The sequence below is a fragment of the Octodon degus genome, unplaced genomic scaffold, assembly GCF_000260255.1.
Source record: "Octodon degus isolate 3935 unplaced genomic scaffold, OctDeg1.0 scaffold00028, whole genome shotgun sequence".
Lineage (NCBI taxonomy): Eukaryota > Metazoa > Chordata > Mammalia > Rodentia > Octodontidae > Octodon > Octodon degus.
In genome coordinates, this window is record NW_004524604.1 from 5,935,786 (window position 1) to 5,953,899 (window position 18,114).

The 18,114-nt window shown below is 43.7% G+C and overlaps 1 protein-coding gene across 1 annotated transcript in view; it reads left to right on the top strand.

Annotated features, from left to right (window-relative positions):
• The first annotated feature begins 35 nt into the window (after window positions 1-35).
• The window catches only part of Wdfy3 (WD repeat and FYVE domain containing 3), a 311,759-nt gene continuing 293,680 nt past the window's right edge, over window positions 36-18,114 (top strand). The window contains exon 1 of the mRNA XM_023712946.1: window positions 36-196. The gene's annotated coding sequence lies outside the window, so the exon portion shown is untranslated. The remainder of the gene's footprint in view (window positions 197-18,114) is intronic.

The following is an 18,114-nucleotide window of genomic DNA, read 5'->3' on the forward strand; positions in this document are numbered from 1 at the left end:
GACGGCGGCGCAGTCCCAGTCGCCTCGGACGCCGGGCGCGCAGCGGGGCGCGGCGGCACGGGGGCCAGGTCCGGAGCCGGGTAGACGGCGGCGCAGTCCCAGTCGCCTCGGACGCCGCCCGCGGACCTGATCCCGGGCCAGGCGCGGTTTCCGGCGCTGTCACGGCGGTCCCTAGAAGCGTCCTCGTCCCCCTCCGGTGAGTCCGCGGCCCCGCATTGTGCGCGCCTGGCGAGGGCTCCCACCCAGCCCTGGGCGCAGGCCGCGGCCCAACTGCTGCACCCGGCTGCCGCCACCAGCGCTGGCCTGGCCCGCGTCCTCAAGGCCCGGAGGAGGCGCCGGCGCTGGGCCCGGGGTCCGGCAGGTCCGGGGTCCGGGTGGGGGAGGGGCAAGGGGTGGCCTCGGGGAGCGGCGGGGATGAAGGCGACCTGCGCACCGGGTGGGCGCGGTCCACACCCCCCACCCGCGGTCTCCGAGGTCCGCTGGCCCGCGCCTCGCAGCCAGGCCTCATCCCACGCCAGCTCCAGGCTGCGGGCTCCCGAGCTCTGGGCTCCTCGCGCCCCACTCGCGCGCCCCCCACTCCCACGCCCGGAACACTTCCCTTGAGAAGGAGCCAGAGATGCTCCTGCCACCCCATGGTGGGGAGGGACCAGAGGTGCTCCTGCCCTCCTCCTGTGCAGGGGATGCGGTGGCATCCCAAACATTCAATTCACGCTTACGCGGTGGTTTAAAAACACCCATGACCTTTATGACCAAAGCCATCTGGCCAGTGTTGGAGCGTGAGGTCCTGTGTTTCATCTCATTCGGTTCAGAGATGGCCTTGTCAGGTCCTTGTGCACTGACGTGGGGTGGTACCCCAGATCTAGCAGATGTTTACTAGGCATCTGGACTCTGGCTGGGACATTCAGTCTCTTGAAAATGGTTAGGCGCTTTCTTGGGGAAAATGATGTTTATGCATGTGGAAAACTATTTTTGTTAGTAATGGGCAGAAATTGGTTAGTGCCAAATAGTTATTGTGTCATCAGGAATCCAAACAAAACAGGAAAACAAAACCTGCCTCGAGGTCGCGTATTTCCAGGTTGGTATTTGTTTGGTAGCATACTTAGAACAATTAGTTTCGACCGTCATGCCCTGCCACAAATGAACATAAGAAAATAGGACCAGGAATATGTTCATTATGGAAACTAGACCGGGTCTTCATGCGTAGGTCTAGTAAACAAAGCATTACACCTTATTAATTTATTTAAGAATCACACTTTAAAAATAAAAACTTACCATGGGACTCCAAATATAGGAATTAGCTTGGTGTGCTTTTATATAATATATATGTATATATATGTATATATATATTGAATTAGGCTTGAGGACTCTTCCTGTGATGCTTGAGCACATAGTGTGTGTTAGTTATGCTTTTAAACCATTCTGTCTCCAGTTACCAGAGATACAGGTTTTTGCTACAAGTTTCTGTGCCAGAGGTGAAATAGATCCATTGAAAAATATGCTTCTAACTTGAAATTTCTGCAAAAAAAAAATCTGAATTAGAAATCATGATGCTCTGATCTTGGTACTTGAAATATCTGACCAAAAACTTAAATCAGGATGTAACGTTTCAGTATCAATTAGATTCTCTACTTGGAAGATTCTTTAAATTCCACTTTTCAACTCTGTAGCTTTTGAGAGTTTTCACCAGGCATTCTTAATTTTATGCATATGTTTAATGAAATTTGGTCTACAGAAATCATATGCAAAACATAGCGTTCCCTTGCACTTTTTCTGGGTAAAGAGACCATGTAGTCATCATTTTCTCAAAAGGAACTGAGTCCACAAAAGATGAACCACTGGTCATATAAATATTGAATACATTTCCTGGCAGAGCCTTGTGGTCCCAGCACCTCCGAGGCTGAAGAGGGTTGATGTCTAAGCCCTGGTGTCGGAGACCAGCCTGGGCATTACAGTGACACTCCCGTCTCCAAGAAAAGTAAGGGATAAATTTCTAGTACAAAATTTGTGGAAAGTTAAAATTCTTAGGATTAGGTTAGATAATTATAATATATGCTTTGCTTGTAATTATGTCTAAGTGATATTTATGATTAAGAGCACACAAAAGTAATTTTCATATGTACTTATTGAAACCCCAGGAAAATATTAATCCCATTCTACAGATGGAGAGAGAGGCAGATGTTAGTGGGCCAACATTTGAGCCCCAATTTTATAAGCCTAGGGCTAGCATTGCTAATAACCAAGTTCTACTGGTTTTTTGAATCAGTGACAGCACTTAATTGATATGTAAGTGATTAAGTGATGTTTTAGATAGGAATGAAAATGTATTTGAGATTATAGAGATTGTGTCCCACCAATACTGTGGAATTTGGGGGCCAGTAGAAAGATACTTCAGGGATACTGACTTCTGTTAATATGAGTCTGTAATCACAGTTAAACAGAGCTATTGCTATAGCACTTTGGCAGGATCATTCACAGGATTTTAGTATTTCTTGTGATTACAGAGTCTTTTCATTTTTTGACATTTAAATATTTGTTGTATCAGGATGTGCCTTCTTAGTGTTTCTGCTAAGTTCCAGTTTCCCTTTGTATATTTGATACATTTAGGATCTGTTTAATAATGAGAAATGGCTTTTCCTTCATTGTTTGAAGTCAGGTTTATGAAGGTGTAATTCATGTACAGTACAACTTCTCCAACTGTGCGCAGTTGGGTACTCCTCACTGCCAGTGGAGATGTGCTGTAGAATGTTTGCCTTGTTCTGGAAGGTCCTCTCATGCCCATTTTGGCCAGTCTTCTTCCTACCCTCAACCTCTCGTGGTAAGCAGTCATCTAATTCAGGTGCTTAGAGTCTCATCTTTTCTAAAGTTTCACGTAAATGAAATCATAGAGTTTGTTGTGTTTTATATCTTCTTTCAGCCAGCACTGTGCTTGTGATGTTCATTCAGCTGTTCGATGTAGCAGTGTGCTCTGCTCAGTGGTGGGCTGATAAGTGTTTTCACAACCTGGCCCTCCCTCATTCTGGATTTGTCCATTTGCTATTTATTGTCGTGTGAACACTGTCAACTAGCCTTTGTTTGGATTCTTAAACCAGCCTGCAAAAAATATCCAAAATCTATCAGTGTGCTTGGACCAACCTGTCCTAGCATAGCGCTGAGTTTTTGCTTTTGTTGTTGAGTAGCAGGGCCCTGTCTGCAGGTACCACTGCGTATCTACTCACCAGCTGATGGACTTTGGAGTTGCTCTCCGTTTCGGGCAGTTATGCACAAAGATATTACAAACTTTTGCCCCAGGGTATGTCAGAGACAAGTTTTTAGGTTTTTTGAGTTAGTATCTAGGGGTGAGATTATTTGGCCCCGCGATCATTGTAGGTTTATCACTATAAATAATTTTTATGGAACTGCCAAGCTATTTTCTATAGTAGCCATTCAGTTCTGCTTCTTTCCTGCAGTGTATAAGAGCCCCAGTTACCCCACAATTTTGTCAGTACTTGGTATTGTTAGTAAATGAAATTTCATTTACTGTTTAGGTGTCTACAGTTGTATTTATTTTTCAGTAGTGTTAGATTAGCATGACAAGTTTAGAATAGACATTTCTAAAACAAAACCTTTTTTTTTCTTGTACTGGATCAAAAACTGCACTCAGGATCTCGTGCTTGCCAGGCAGGTGCTGTGCTGCTGAGCTATCCCCCAGGCCCAGAAGGCTCTAGTTCTTAAAGAGTGTCTCTTGCCTTTTGTATTATTAAATTTGCCTCTTGTGAAGGACTCATTTGGGAATTATTCTGTTTAGTGGATAACAGCTTTTTAAATGTCTTTTTTAAATAGCAACGTAGGTCATTTTAAGAAAAATTAAGAATAAATTCTCAAAAATTATCAGAAAGCATTTATTTATTTGGTACAGGGTCTCGCTGTGCAACTTGGACTCCTAGTGATCTGCCTGTCAGAGCCTCCCCACCGCTGAGATTACAGGCGTGCACCACCATGCCCAGTCTATGGAAATATTCTATATTTTCTTCATTGATTTCACCAAAGTTTTGTAAACTCGTTGGACTGTTTTTTACTTAAAAGTCTTGATGACTCTTTAATTGGTAGATATTTTTTCTTTAAGTACAATAACAAAATCTTTGAAATTTTTTATGGGTCTAGTGTGGGCAGGAGTTGAATTAGATATACTGCTCTTACTATTTAGCTCTTAATAGTAAAATATGGTTCCTCTCTTAGAATAACATATCATTCATTAGAAACAGGATGTGAAACACAATCTGTAGAAGATAGCCCTATGTAGTAGGTACTCACGTTGAAATTAGGAATAGGCATAGTCCTAGTTCAGGTGCACTGCAGTCAGTAAGAGGTGTTTGCATTCATCTCTGTAATGCTTAGGAAAATGGAGACTTTTTTCACTCAGCGTTTCACAGAGTCACTCATCACATACACAGCTTATGCCAGGTTATAGTCCTGATGGAGGTTACGGTCATGCGAAGAGTCTCATGCTGTGGGCACCTCGGCGGTGGGGGACACCTGGGAGCCAGGCTCTAGCTCTGGCGGGACTTGCTGCAGGAAGCACTGTTTCCACTGAGACGCCTGGAGTTGGAGGGGAATGGCAACAGGAAGTGCAGGCATCAGACGTGAGCAAATAGGCCTGGGGAGATAGCTCAGTGGCATAAGTGCTTGCCTGGCAAGTACAAGGTCTTGAGTTCAATTCCTCAGTAGTTGGGGGGAAAAAATAAGAGAGTGAGAGATGAGGGAATAATAAACATGTTGGGATACTGTTTTCAAATGGCCAAAACCTTGACATTTTTGCTAATTTTTGGCTTGTGGTCTATCTCACTATGTACTTGGGAAAGTTTATGGTAGGTAAAATGGGGATGGAGTTGGAAAGTAAACTTATACATTACCATGGTGGTTTTTTTTTTTTTTTTTTGCAATTTACTTTTTCGTTGTAGACTGTAATAATCATATTGACTTTGAACTTTCCCTAGGTCTTGTAAGAAACATTAATATATAATTAATTATAGCATTACTTATTATATTTAGGTTAATTCTCTACCATTATATTGCAGATTTCTTAAGTGTACTTAATTTTTATTGCTACATCAGGTCTGTCAGTTTTGACATGTGCAGCACTGATTTTATGCTGTGATATAAGATGTTTTTCATATGGAGTGTCACGTATTTGTAGACCAATGCAAATTTGAAATAGCATGCTTGTAATCCAGTTTAATACCAACATTACATTTTTTCCCCCCCATGAGACAGGCTCTTGTTATGTTGCCCACACTGGTTGTGAACTCTTGGGCTCAAGCAGCTGAGTCTTTCTTAGTAGCTTGATTACAGGCTTGGGCTGTGGCGCCTGACCCAAGCAGTATGTCTAGAAGCCTCATGCTTAAGAAATCTCAGCCCAAACCATGCCACTGAGCCAGAGTTAGCTGCTTAGAGGTAGTTAGAGGTAGCCACTGAGACGTGTCCACTGCAGCCGCATCAACCTGACGGTGTAGGAAACCTAGCCCATTGTCTTTCCCAAAACATGTGTCCCACCTGCTTTCTCAGTTTCAGTAAAAATTCGTGGTGCCTCCCCTAAGCCTTGGTGACAGTCTGGCAGTGGCTGCCCACTCCCCGGTCTCTGAAGGCCCCTTGTCCAGGTTAGCTCGGGCCTGTTTGCACTGATCCTTGAGCACCCATTCCTCTCTGTCTGGCTGCAGCCTGCCTTCTCCGCAGAGGTGGTGCCATGGTCATTACAAGCTCTTGAGTCTAGGAGGGCTCAGCCTCACTCTATCACCTTGCATGTTCTTTCCAGAATGGTGTCTCTGTCACACTGTGTAAGATTTTGAAAAATGTGAAATTGTCTTTCCACTCAATATAGGTTTTCTTCATTAGAATTCCTGGGTACCTGCTCCTCAGTGTTGTCAAAGTGCTGAGAAAACAGGAAGTCCTGGCCTGTCCAGATTTTCTTGTGAACTGGGACCTCCACGCTTCTAAACAGTTTGCTCTTCGCTGACATTCATTTGTTGTTGTTGTTTGTTTTTGAGACAGGGTGTTGCTATGTAGCCCAGACTGGTCCCAAACTCACATCAATCCTCCTTAGTGCTGGGATTGCTGGCCTGCTTTCATTTTTAAATTTATAAAAAATCTTTTATTTATTTATTTACTTGGTACAGGGTCTCACTATGTATCTTAGACTCCCTAGTGTTGCTCCTGTCTCAGCCCCCCCATTGCTGGGATTATAGGCATGTGCCACCATGCCCAGTTTTGGTGGCCAGCACAGTGTGCCTAGGGTTCTGGGGTCGGCATGGCATGTGGTACCCAGGATCTAACCTGGATCCTTGTGCTTGCCAGGCAGGCACTTAGCCCGCCAAGCTATCTCCTCGGCCCCCTGCATTCATTTTCAGAGAAGCTCAGGTTGTGCTGTGTGCTCTGTACGGTGCGGAGCGTTCCAGTGCTGTCTTAGGGTGAAATGACGAGGCCATGCTGTTGGTAGTGAGGCTGCTGGCGACTGTCAGTTCTTATAGAGTGTGACAGTTATGAATTCTGTAGGGCTGTCTTGGTGCCACTGTCAGCTTCACCCTGCCACAGTGTGTTCTGAGTGCCACTGAGTAGGGGAGGCTGGGTGAAGAGTGCCAAGGGCTGGGTGGCATGGCCTCTGCTGTGTGAGAAGGTCTTTGCTAAGGTGACACTGGGCAGGGCAGGAGGAGTTGAGGGTGCGGCTGGTGCTGAGTGGGCACTGAGCCTCAGGCTGGAGGCTGCTTGCTGTTTCAAGGGCAGAGGACCCAGAAGGCTGCAGCCTGGGGCACTGCGACTCTGGCTTCTGAGCCAGTGAGTGTGGGGCCTGCCATGCCCCATCTTCTCCCTGAAGTTCTAAATGTACATTCTGTCTGGCACAGGTTTCATCCACCTGAGCAGGGCCTAGGCTGCCCCTCCTCAGGTTCCCTGAGCACCCTCCCTGGGGCTCCAGGAGGGCTCTTCCCAGCCTTCCCTGCTAAGGCCCAGAAGGGAAACGCTGGCTGCATTCTGCCTCCCTTCCTGACTTCTAAATTTCTGTGTCACTGGTGTTTGTTGAGTTATGGGATCACTGTATGTGGGACTAATTACTGCAGACTGGAGAGAAGATGCTGGTGGTGGCATGGAGTGACAACTGGCTCTCGTGGATATGGGCTGCTTTGCTAAATACCATGTGGAAAGCCCTGGCAAGGAGCTGTGCCCAGAGGTGCTCGATAAACACTTGGTGAATGGGTCCTGTTCACTCTTTCCTGTCAGTGTTCTCTCCCTGAAATCTCTAGACAGATTCCCCAAATCCCTTACTGTGGCCCAACAGCCTTATCATTCCACAAATGTCACACTCAAGAAATGCCAAGTACAACTTGGGAAATTTATATATTCATCCTTTATCAACATATGATAATAAAGAAGAAGTAAAGAAATGTAGGAATAATTGATGTCCACAGTTGGTAAAGACGGGTTCATTATGGAACATTTTTAGCTTGTTCTTGGGTCTGTTTCCCTTTCTTTTGAGGGAGGCAATAGGGGTGCAGCAAGTGCCTCTCAGCCCTGGAACATGTGGTGTTCTGGGCAGGGACCATCACCTGTGACTTGAAGTCCCCTTCCTGAACCTCGGGCACCCTGTTCTATCTACTGGGTCTTGCATGCTCCTGAGACTGCAGGATGAGGGAGAGCTGGGGGGGTTGCACCTGACTTGTGGAGGCTGGGCAGGACGTCCTAGCAGTGTCAGTGATCTGAGTGCGCCTCCCTAGTTGTTGTTCAACCAAAAGCCATGTGTTCAGTAGACTGTGACGTATTGATCATAAATGTTGGATTATTGATCTTTCATAGCATTGTGCTCGATTTTGACCAACTTTTAATGTCACTAAAACACTGAGGTTTTGAGCTTGAGGCTTTTTAGGTGGTCCCTTCAATACTTATGTGTGGGCAAGGTCTTAGTTCCATTTTTGTTATATAGTGGCCTTACTGTTGGATGTGTGCCCTGGTTTTCTCAAAGAAGACAGTGGTTTCTTAGGTTCAGGTTTTCTCCCATAAAATTTCCTTTTAAACTTCTGTCATTGCTTCACCCTGTGCATCAGTCTGTGTGCACGGCATTTAATTTAGCCCAGCACGAAGCATGGTGTTAGGTGTAAGTATTGTTGTTTTGTAATGCTGCACAGGAGAGCATTGTATTGACTGGGTGCGTGAGGCTTAAGCCAGGCCAGTCCTTAGTGAGGAGAGTGGATGCAAGGTGTCCTAGACATCCCATTTCAGGGAGGTCGAGAAGTCCCGTCAGAAGCTTTTTTTTTTTTTTTTTTTCCGTCAGAAGCTTTAATGAATAAGTTAGGTGCCTGTGAGGCCACAGTGGGTGTGCGGGGCTATCCTTCTATTTGCAAGTTTAGAGAATTACTGAATGAGGGTTTTAAATAATTACAGGGTTTTTTTTGTTTGTTTGTTTGTTTTGCGGAACCGGGGATTGAACTCAGACCCTTGCACTTGCCAGGGAAGCGCTTATTCCACTGAGCCATCTCCCCGGCCCTACAGTTTTTGTTTTTTGTCTGTATGGCCTAATTCTTTGAAGAATTTGTTATTATTGCCTATTAAGACCAGTGCCTTTGTGTAATGATACTTCTTAAATCCCAGCATTAAGATTCTCTTCCTGCCTCTCCCTGTGAGCTGCATTCCTGGACAGGTGACCCATCTGTCTGGCTGCTGGTTTTTGCCTGCTGGCACCTGTCCACTCCAGGTCCTCAGGGTAATAGTGACAACTGAGACTTGCACCAACTCTTTTTCTCTTTCCTCAGTTTCATAGGCCCTTGGTACTAATACTGTGACTGGAGATCATGTGATGGTGATTTTTGATGTGTTGCAATAGGTATGTGGTCAGTGCTTGGAGAATTGGCTGTGTTTTTAGTATGCAGCCTGGCCTCTTCTTCCTGTATAATATTTCTGCCTAGCTTGCCACCCTCTGTTCTCCGGATAGAATGGACCAAAAGAAGGCCAACTTAATAATAACTTAAAAAAAAATAGGAATCTGATACATGGCTGTTATTTGCCCTATTAAAAAGCTATCTCCAAGCCAGATGTGGTGGTGCACACCTGTAATTGCCACACTCTTGAGAGGCTGAGGCAGGAAGACTGTAGGTTGGAGCCCAGCCTGGAAACTGAAGGACTTAACAAGACTTTTGTCTTGTAATTTAAAAACAAACAAACAAACAAAAAAAAACGACTGGGGATGTAGCTCCTTGGGAAGGCTGGGGGTTCAACAGTAGCACTGACAAAAGAAGAAAAAAGTCCCACCCAGATTGTTCTGTATTGTGTTTCTGTAGCTAAAATATTTATACATGTACATTTCACTTTATACATTGTATAATTTGGGAGGGAATTAATTATTTTGTATGTGATTCACACCTCTAAATAGAGTTCTTATAAGTATTTTCTCCAAATGTTAAATTATCTAGTATATGTTGTGTCTGAATTTAAAGAAACAATTTACCCGTTTTACTTTATCTTGGCACTTACTAAAACTTATTACCTTCTTAACAAAAGAATTTAAGTTTTGAAATAATTATATATTCACAGGAACTTCCAAAAAGCATGTCAATTCCCCATTTTTCATCTTTTCCCAATGTTATTTTATAAGTACAATACAGCAGCTGATTTTATTTATTTTTTAGTATATATGGCATGGGGTCACACTACACAGCTTGGACTCATAGTGATCCTCATGTTTTCAGCCTCCCTAGCACTGGAACTACAGGCATGTGCCACCGTGCCGTCTCAGTGGCTGGCTCAGCATGCACAGGGGCAGGGTACAGCAGCTGATTAGGTCTTATTCTTAAAGTATAGTGAGCCTAGTCAGTTTGAAAAGTGTTCACAAGTGGAGGAACCTTGAAGCTTGCATCCTTGGAGAGTGATGCTGTCAATGGTTATGAATCCAGGTCCTGTGTCTGACGGGCAGCAGACCAAGGCCTATGTCTTCCCCGTGTTTCTGCGGAGCTCACAGGCAGCTAAATGAGTGGCCGGTGGCTTTTCACCTAATGATTCTGTTATAGCCATGGGGGTAGTTGTGGAAAAATTCTCATTGCATGGCATTTTTTTTTCTAATTCCTCTTTGCTAGGCTTCTTTATATAATCACTATTAAATCTGCTTACTGAGAGCTTTCATTGCAAACATGTAACAGAATATAAAGGAAGAAATACTTAGCAGTCAAGGAATATTTATTTAATGTGTTATCACTGTGCTGAATATAGAGGAGAATTTAGGAAAAAAAATGTTTAGTTGTCGGACGTAACCACACCTTGTATAATAGATTTCAACAAACCTTATTGTCTTTGTAAACAAATGACATAGGCTTGTAATTGGTTTTTAATATACATTTATTGAGGGAATAAACATACATAGATTATAAGCATATTGTCCAGGCGCAGGGACTGGGGTTCGAGCCCCGGTGTGCCCTGCTGGCCCTGCCCTCGGGGTGCGCTGAGATGGGACTGACTGGGTATGGTAGCGCATGCCTGTAGTCCCAGCCCTTGAGAGGCTGAAAACAGGAGGACCACTACAAGTCTGATCTGTAGTGAGACCCTGTAGAGCCTGTACTAAATACATTAAATACAGGCCAGCCTGATAGCTCAGTGGCCTAAAGCCCCTGCTTAGGCAGAGTGCAGCGGCCGGGGTTTGGTCCTCGGTGTGCTATACTCAGTCCCCGGGGCACACTGATTGAGACAGGGAGTGGTGGCGCGAGCCTGTAATCCCAGTGCTTGGGAGGCTGTAAACAGAAGAATGACTGTGAGTCCTATCTATGTAGTAAGACCCTGTAGACCCTGCTCTAAATACAGAAAATAAAATAAATACATTTAAAAAAACATTGTCAAAAAATTACAGTCTTGAGAAAGTAAATGTTTACCATCAATCTTTAAAAATTAAGATTATTCACTATGAAGTGAAAAGATGATTAATACATGCTTTCTTGCACTTCTTTTTCTGTTCACCCTAGACATATTTAGGTGCTGATCAGATTACTTTGAGTAAAAACCTCAGTCTCTCTGACTCCGAATTCCAAGTTGTGTCTCTATGATGTTGCTCATTAAGACATAGTACTGGGTGTTTTCAAATAAGTTGGGTTAGTGCATGTGCTTTATATATTTCACTTAATTTAAGATATCCAGAAATGAATGAGATGAGTTATGTCTTTGGTCAAGATGAAACCTGATGCGTTGCTGTTTCTCTACTTCTGGAGTGCCAGTAGAGGAAGCCTTACTTTTGAATGTCATTGCAGAGTTGTGCTGTTCTTGTGGGGCTGAGCTCTGCTGGGAGACAGCAGTGTCTCAAGAGGCTCCAGGAGAAGCCTTCTGGAGGAAGGGGAGGGGTGGTATGAAGGGGCCAAGGGGAAGGAAGGAGAGGAGTGGGAGCCTGGGTGTGAATGGTGGAACTTGCTGGTTCCCTTGGATCCAGTCCCGAAGGTTTTCAGACGATGTTTTCTTTGTCAAAACTGTCATGAGCAGGCAAATCTTTGTTGTTTGCATTAGTTGTGTAATAAATATTAATGAAAAATGCATCATAACATTTGTGTTCTCTGCCTCCTCCACTGAGACCCAGATTGCCATGTGAGTCACCAGAGTAAATAAGGTCCGTGATTCCCAGCTTGTCTTCACTTGCATCACCACACCGGGGTTGGTGCTGGGTGTCTGCCCTGGCAGGAGCAGATGGGAGCCTGTTAAGACATCGAGGCCACTGCTGTCTGCCACAGGTACAGGAGCAGCACAGGGCAGAGCAGGAAAAGTGCCCTCTGTGCCTTTCTTGAGTGTGCAGTTGGTGCACTGTGTTCATTGCTTGGAGAAAAATATTGTATTTTTCTTAGAAAGTTTATTATTATTTTTCTCTGGGTTTTCATGCACTTTGAATTTCCTTAGTTTGACTAATTCTGTTCTTGTCTGCTCTGCTGTTCTCTTGTGTACCTTTGTCACCATGCTGGGGACTTACCCAGGGCCTCACACTCTAGGAACTCCTATGCTGGCCATTCTTCCAGCCCCACAACTCACACTGTCATTAATAATCTGCCTCTCTGGACCAAGCTTGGCCACACTGACAGTCTTCTACAGGAGCCTCAGTTCCAGCCTTCCTTCTTCCCACTCTGCTTGCTGACATACAGTTTAGCTCAGAGTTTATTTGTTACTTTGCGTATTCTGCTGTTGCCTGGTAAAAGCAGCATTACATTCCAATGAAGGTCTTGTTTTAATGGAAGAAAAGTAGTACATTTTACCATCAAATTGCTCCTTTGGTATTATTTAATGTCAAGAATGGCTATAATTATTAATTATATCTGTGTGTGTGTGTTCTTGTGCTTTGTTAAACTATAGAAGTTGGCATGTTGGGCATGTTGATGTCCATGTGTATTTTTGGTTGTGTCTCACCCTTCTGATTAACTATTTACAGGTTTGGAGTTAGATATTTGCATTCCTTCATATGATATCATTAAGGGATCTATTAAAGTATTTGTTTTTGTAAAATAATTAAAGATGGTAAAACAATGACATTAGTAAACAATTCTCTGGCTTGTTAGAATTATAGTTTAAACTATTATTATCCCATCAGATAATTTGTTTTCTTCATGAGAGCTCAACTTTCTGTAACTTCTTTTGTAAAGCAGAGAAACATGTTTTTGAATAGGAATTCAGAAGATAAATATATTGCCCATTAACTTGTTTCCAGATGCCAGAAATACAGAGAAGCAATACAAAAATAAACTAGTGCTAAAATAAGGTTCTAAAAGATAATATTAAACAGGGTGTTGAATTGAGGAAAAGGTTATGGAATGTAGTTTTAGAATGGAGGAAAAGTGATTGGTGAAAAAATAAAAAGATTAAATTAGTCCCTGATGTGAGAGGTGTTTTGCATTAGAATTACTGATCTATCAGGGGTTTGTTGGGTTTGTTGTGGGAAAAGGATTTCTAAGAACTCAGGTGCCACTTGGTCCGACCCTAAGGTCCTCTGTGGGGGCTTTTCACAGTGATCCTTTTGGCATGCTTGACTCCGTTGTGGCCTTCTGAGCCCTGGTCTGTGGTCTTCATTCAGCAAGAATTTATTGTGTCTGCTTTTTGTGCTGAAACTATTTAAATGCTATTCCTTTACTTCAAGAGTGTATATTACAAAAGGGTTTATGTGTATACCTGTTTAGGTTTTGAGTAGATAATTATTAAATAATGCAGTCACAATATCTGTTTTGCCACTTTGTATTTTTGATGCTTAGTGAGTCTGAGGCCGATCTGAACCACATAGTAATATCCTGTCTAGAAAACAAAAAACAAAAACAGGAAATAAATTCAGCATTGATTGATTAATTGAAGGAGACCTTAATTTATATTACTAGAGAGTGGCAATATACACTATTGATTGTGTTGCACCTTCCATGTTTTGTATCAAGAAATTGCTGCTAAAACTCTTGGGAATTGGATGGTCACTTTATGTAAGGCTATGGCAGAATATGTTTAGAATTTAGAATGTGGTTGTTGTCTTTTTCTATTTTTAAAACTTTCTGGTGATTGAAAAAGGAAGTACCATTTTGTATTATATTGTTGTTTTAATAGTGCTGTATTGGAAAGTTTCCAGTTTATATGAATTAGAAATATTTTTTCCTTTAGTGATCTACTTGTTATATTTCTAAACTGTGTATGCATACTTAGTTGGGCTATGTCTAGTTTCGGTGGGAGCTTGTTGTATTTGCTGTAGAGGACAGTGTCCCTGAGTTTTAGTGGAGGGCAGATGCTGTTTATAGGATAGAGTAGGAGTCCATGCCCGGGAGCTGTGCTGTGTGAGAGCTAGCCAGCCTGTGACATGTCAGGTGAAGAGCCCCAGCCCTCTACTGCACCTGTGGCTCCTGGGGGTTCGAGGTGGAGAAGCACACAGACCCTTGGGAAGGAGTGGACAGGACCTCCTTGCATCCATATTCGCATGAATGACCACTGAGAATTCTGTCTGTGGGTCTTGAGCTCTCAATATGCTGCCAGTCCTCAGGGACAGGATTGGAAATTGAAAGTAGGTGTCCTGTGCTAGGAGGAGACAAGATGGGGGCTAGACTGGGGGCCTCTCCAGTTGTCAAAACAGAAACTTGGGTACAATAACTGATCTGTACCCAGGGCTAAGACAGCAGATGAGAGAGGCAGGAGTAGAAGAGATTGGGGATCAGAATGAGCTGGGAGCAGCCCTTGTCATGTAATGTGGATTAGAAAGGTGGTAACATTGAATGTTGGAGCTGATACTCCCATGACCCATAAGATGACAGAGAGAAGCCAGAGCACAGGGACAGCAGAAACAGGTTGGATGTGGCCGCCTTTTATTTGCATTAAGTATCTTTTAAGGGGAAAATCACTTCCCCTGTTAATCAGCAGTCATGCAGTTGGCGTTCTTGGCCTGGGCAGGCGTCACGAGATGCCAGGAACTGCTGATGCCTGACAACAGTGCCTTAGACAGGGAACTGCTGCTGAAATGAGCGACTTCGGTGTCAAGCAAATGTGCTCTCTTGCAAAATAGCAGGATGTGAAAAAGCATGTTAGGCATGAGAATTTTAATGTCACCACAATGCAGGCAAAACTGTCTTGCTGGGAGTTAAGCTTCTGAGTGGGGTAAGAGGAAGCAAGGAAATGCCTGCCTATGGTACATTAAAATGAGAACCTTCCATATTTCATTACTTCCTTGAAGTCTTAATAGCATGTGGCAATAAATTGACATTCACTAGTTTAAGGAGGGGGAAGGTATTTATGGGACCTCTCCTGGCAGTTGAATGATGAATTGAACTCAAGAAACGTGGAACAGAAAGCAGCAGAGCTGGATATTCTCTTTTGTCTTTGGACATACTGGACATTGAACCTAGGGCCTTCACACTGAGCTACATCTCTAGCCTTTGAAAGACCTTTTATTTTGAGACAAGATCTTGTTAAATCACTGAATTGCCAAGTCTAGGCTCACATTTGTGATCCTCCATCCTCAGCCTCCCAGAGTGCCGACAGTACAGGTCTGTACTATTGTGCTTGGCTCAATATATGTTTAAGCAAGAAAGGACTAGATTATCCTTGTTCCAATCAGATAGATCTCTGTCTCTCCTGGAGCCAGGACATGCAGAGTTGTAATGTGTACTTGTGGCCCAGGACTTTACCTCTGTGTGCTGGGAGGCATTCCCAAAGTAGAGGAAATGAGAAGCTGGACCATCCTAGGAGTGTGGAATATTGAATCCCTTCCTAGCCTCACCACCCTTTTCTTTTGTCTTCTTTCTGCTCACTTCTTTTTCTCATTAGCCATGTAGAAAGAATCCTATTTTCCTAGCTACCTACAGAAGCAGTTTTTCCTGTAAAATGAAATCCCTGTGCAAGCAGAGGTGCCATGTCTAGAGGTGGTGTCACAGCATGACCAGTGTGGGTGCCATGCTATCTCCGGTTCCATGGCGATTTCCTTAATATTTTGCAGCCTAAATTTAACTCCTGCTGATTTTCCATCTGTGTGATTGGGGAAAAGGAAGAAGAAATTAAGGGAAAAGACAGGAGTGCTTACTGCACATGAGAGGAGAGAAGGGACAGGAGGTGGCTGTAGCCCCCAGTTTTCATCTATGCACACAGCCTACCCGTTTCTCTTCAGAGGGCAGATTGCTTTTCCTTGCACTGGAGTCGCGGCTGCTGGACTCTACTGCTAGCGTACTGCCTTAGTTCTCAGCCCTGAGTGTCTGAGCCCTGCTCGTTAACAGTGTGCCGTGAGGATGCCTTCTGCCAACAGCTGCCAGGGAAGATCCCTGTAGTGACTCTCCCGAGGGTTTCCTGGTCTTCCTAGCCCCAGACATATTGTAGCCGCTTGGCTTCCCCATGGTGACCAGGGAGAGTCACTTCAGCTAGTGCCACAGCCTCTGTTTCGCTGGTTTTTTGTCCTTTTAGGAAGATAGGGAACTGAATTCAATCCACCTGGCTTGCAGTAGCACAACTAATTCATGTCTAGATGTATTTCCTCTTGAATGCCAGATACGACTAGATAAAGTGATTCCAGTTTTTGAGACAAGAAGGGAGATGCAAAGCAGATGAGAGGTGCCACTTGCACCAGCGGCCACAGTTGGTCACTACATTAAGCGTGCTGCTAGGAGAGTGAGGCCAGTTGTTGATGGGTGCCCGCAGTATGTTTCGGGTACTGCAGCACCATGCTGTGCAGCTTTTCCAGGCTCGCTTGGGACTGTGAGGCACTCAGCAGCCTTGGGTGGTGGTGCCAGCAGAGCCAGAGTTACAAGTGGTGTTTGTCATGGACTGGCCATTGCCATTTCAGTATTGGTGGAGGGCTTGGTGTAACTGCCAGAGAAGGGGCTTAGACGCTGGCTCTGGTGAGTGGGGCCTCTGCAGGCGTAGTGTTTCAGTCACCTCCTCAGCCCTGGGATAAAACACTCAACGTGCACAACTTGGAGGAGGAGAGATTGGCTTTGCCTCCTAGTTCAGGCCAGGGTTGTCTGGCTCCAAGGCAGAAAGGGCTTGATGGGAGGGCCAGGTGGAGGACCAGGAAAGGGCAGGGAGGGAGCACCTTCCAGGCCTGCCTCCTCTGCCACCTGCACCAGGCCGGGCTCTTAACCACCCAGCCTTGTAGTACATGTTTCCATTTCCCATCGCCTTCCACACACGTGAGATGTTTGGGTGACGTTTTAGAGCTCAGGCAGAACAGCTCAGTTGTAAGTGATCAATTCAAATAGTTGTTCCTTGAGTCTAATTTTTGTTGAGCTTCTGATCCTCGCAAGTCATTGGTCAAGCAAGGGAACAGATTATAGGCTGACCAGTCCCTCTGAAAGAAGTGTCTCTTACAGAGGGGATAATATCTTCCATCGGGTCTCAAAGTTTACACAAGCCTTTTAGTCATATCCAGAGAATATACTTTCAACTTATTTCTTACCTTAGTTGACTCAATTTTTTTCTTTTTGATATCATATTTTATAGTTCCTTGACTGTAAAAGGCTTTATTCCCAAATGTAATTTTTTGCTGGGCATGGTGGCACACACCTCTAATTCCAGCACTGGGGAGGCTGAAGCAGGAGGATTACCATGAGTTTGAGGCCAGGCCAGGCTACAGAGTGAGTTCAAGGCCAGTCTGAACTGCATAGTGAGACTCTGTCTCAATACAGAACAGAATGAAACAACAAAAATGTCTTTTTGATTTTAAACTTTAGAACAGTGATGTGTTAGATTATATGTGTATGTACATGTATCTCACATGTGTTGTTTACCATAGAAAATATCCAAAAAGATGTGTAAATGTTAATCATGATCATTGTTGAGCTGTTGGGTTAAGAGAAGAGATGAGTTGGTGTTGTGGAAGCAGCATTTTTTATACATATATATTCTGTTAACAATGCACTTTAGTTAATGTGAAATATGCCAGCACATGATTTTTGCCTCTTCAAGTTGGGAGAGATGAACTCAGGATGATAAAGCACTGCTAAGAAGTGATATACAAAATGTCTGTGCTGTCAGCAAAAGGGATTGTATGTATCTGTCAGGTCTTCCTGAAAGCATAGTAAGAGTTAGCTTTTTGTGTAATTACTCTTAGGTTGAATTTCTTTAGTTTTCCATCAACATCAAGTTTCCATTTAAAACTTACTCTGTAATTTAAAAATGGTAACAGTGTATCCCAATCTGAAATGTCTGTAATTCAGAGGTCAGACTGCAATAAGGACTTGCAGGAGGAGGTACTTCAACCTGTTATTCTCTTCTGTAATTTTAGGTTTTATGTCTGGGTATCTAATAGGGCAGTATTTGTAACTGGAAAGATAAGGACTTGTTTTCCAAAGTTCAGTTTTAGAAACTGCCAGTTTGCTTTATTCCAGGCTGTTTATTAGTAAATGCTGATTTTATCACATAAAAAAGCAGTCTATTATTTATTATTTAAGAATAAATCTATTCTTAGGCATGGTGATGCCTGCCTGTAATCCCAGATCTGGAGAGGCTGAGGCAGGAGGATTGTCACAAGTTTAAGGTCAGTTTGAGCTGCATAATAAGTTCAAGGCTAGCTTAAACTACACAGAAGACCTTGCCTTGAAAAACAAAACAAAAGAGAAAAAAATTTATGCAGATATATAAGTAAAGTCAGTAAACAGTAAATGTACAACCCTTAAGTTTTCTCAAAATGATTGT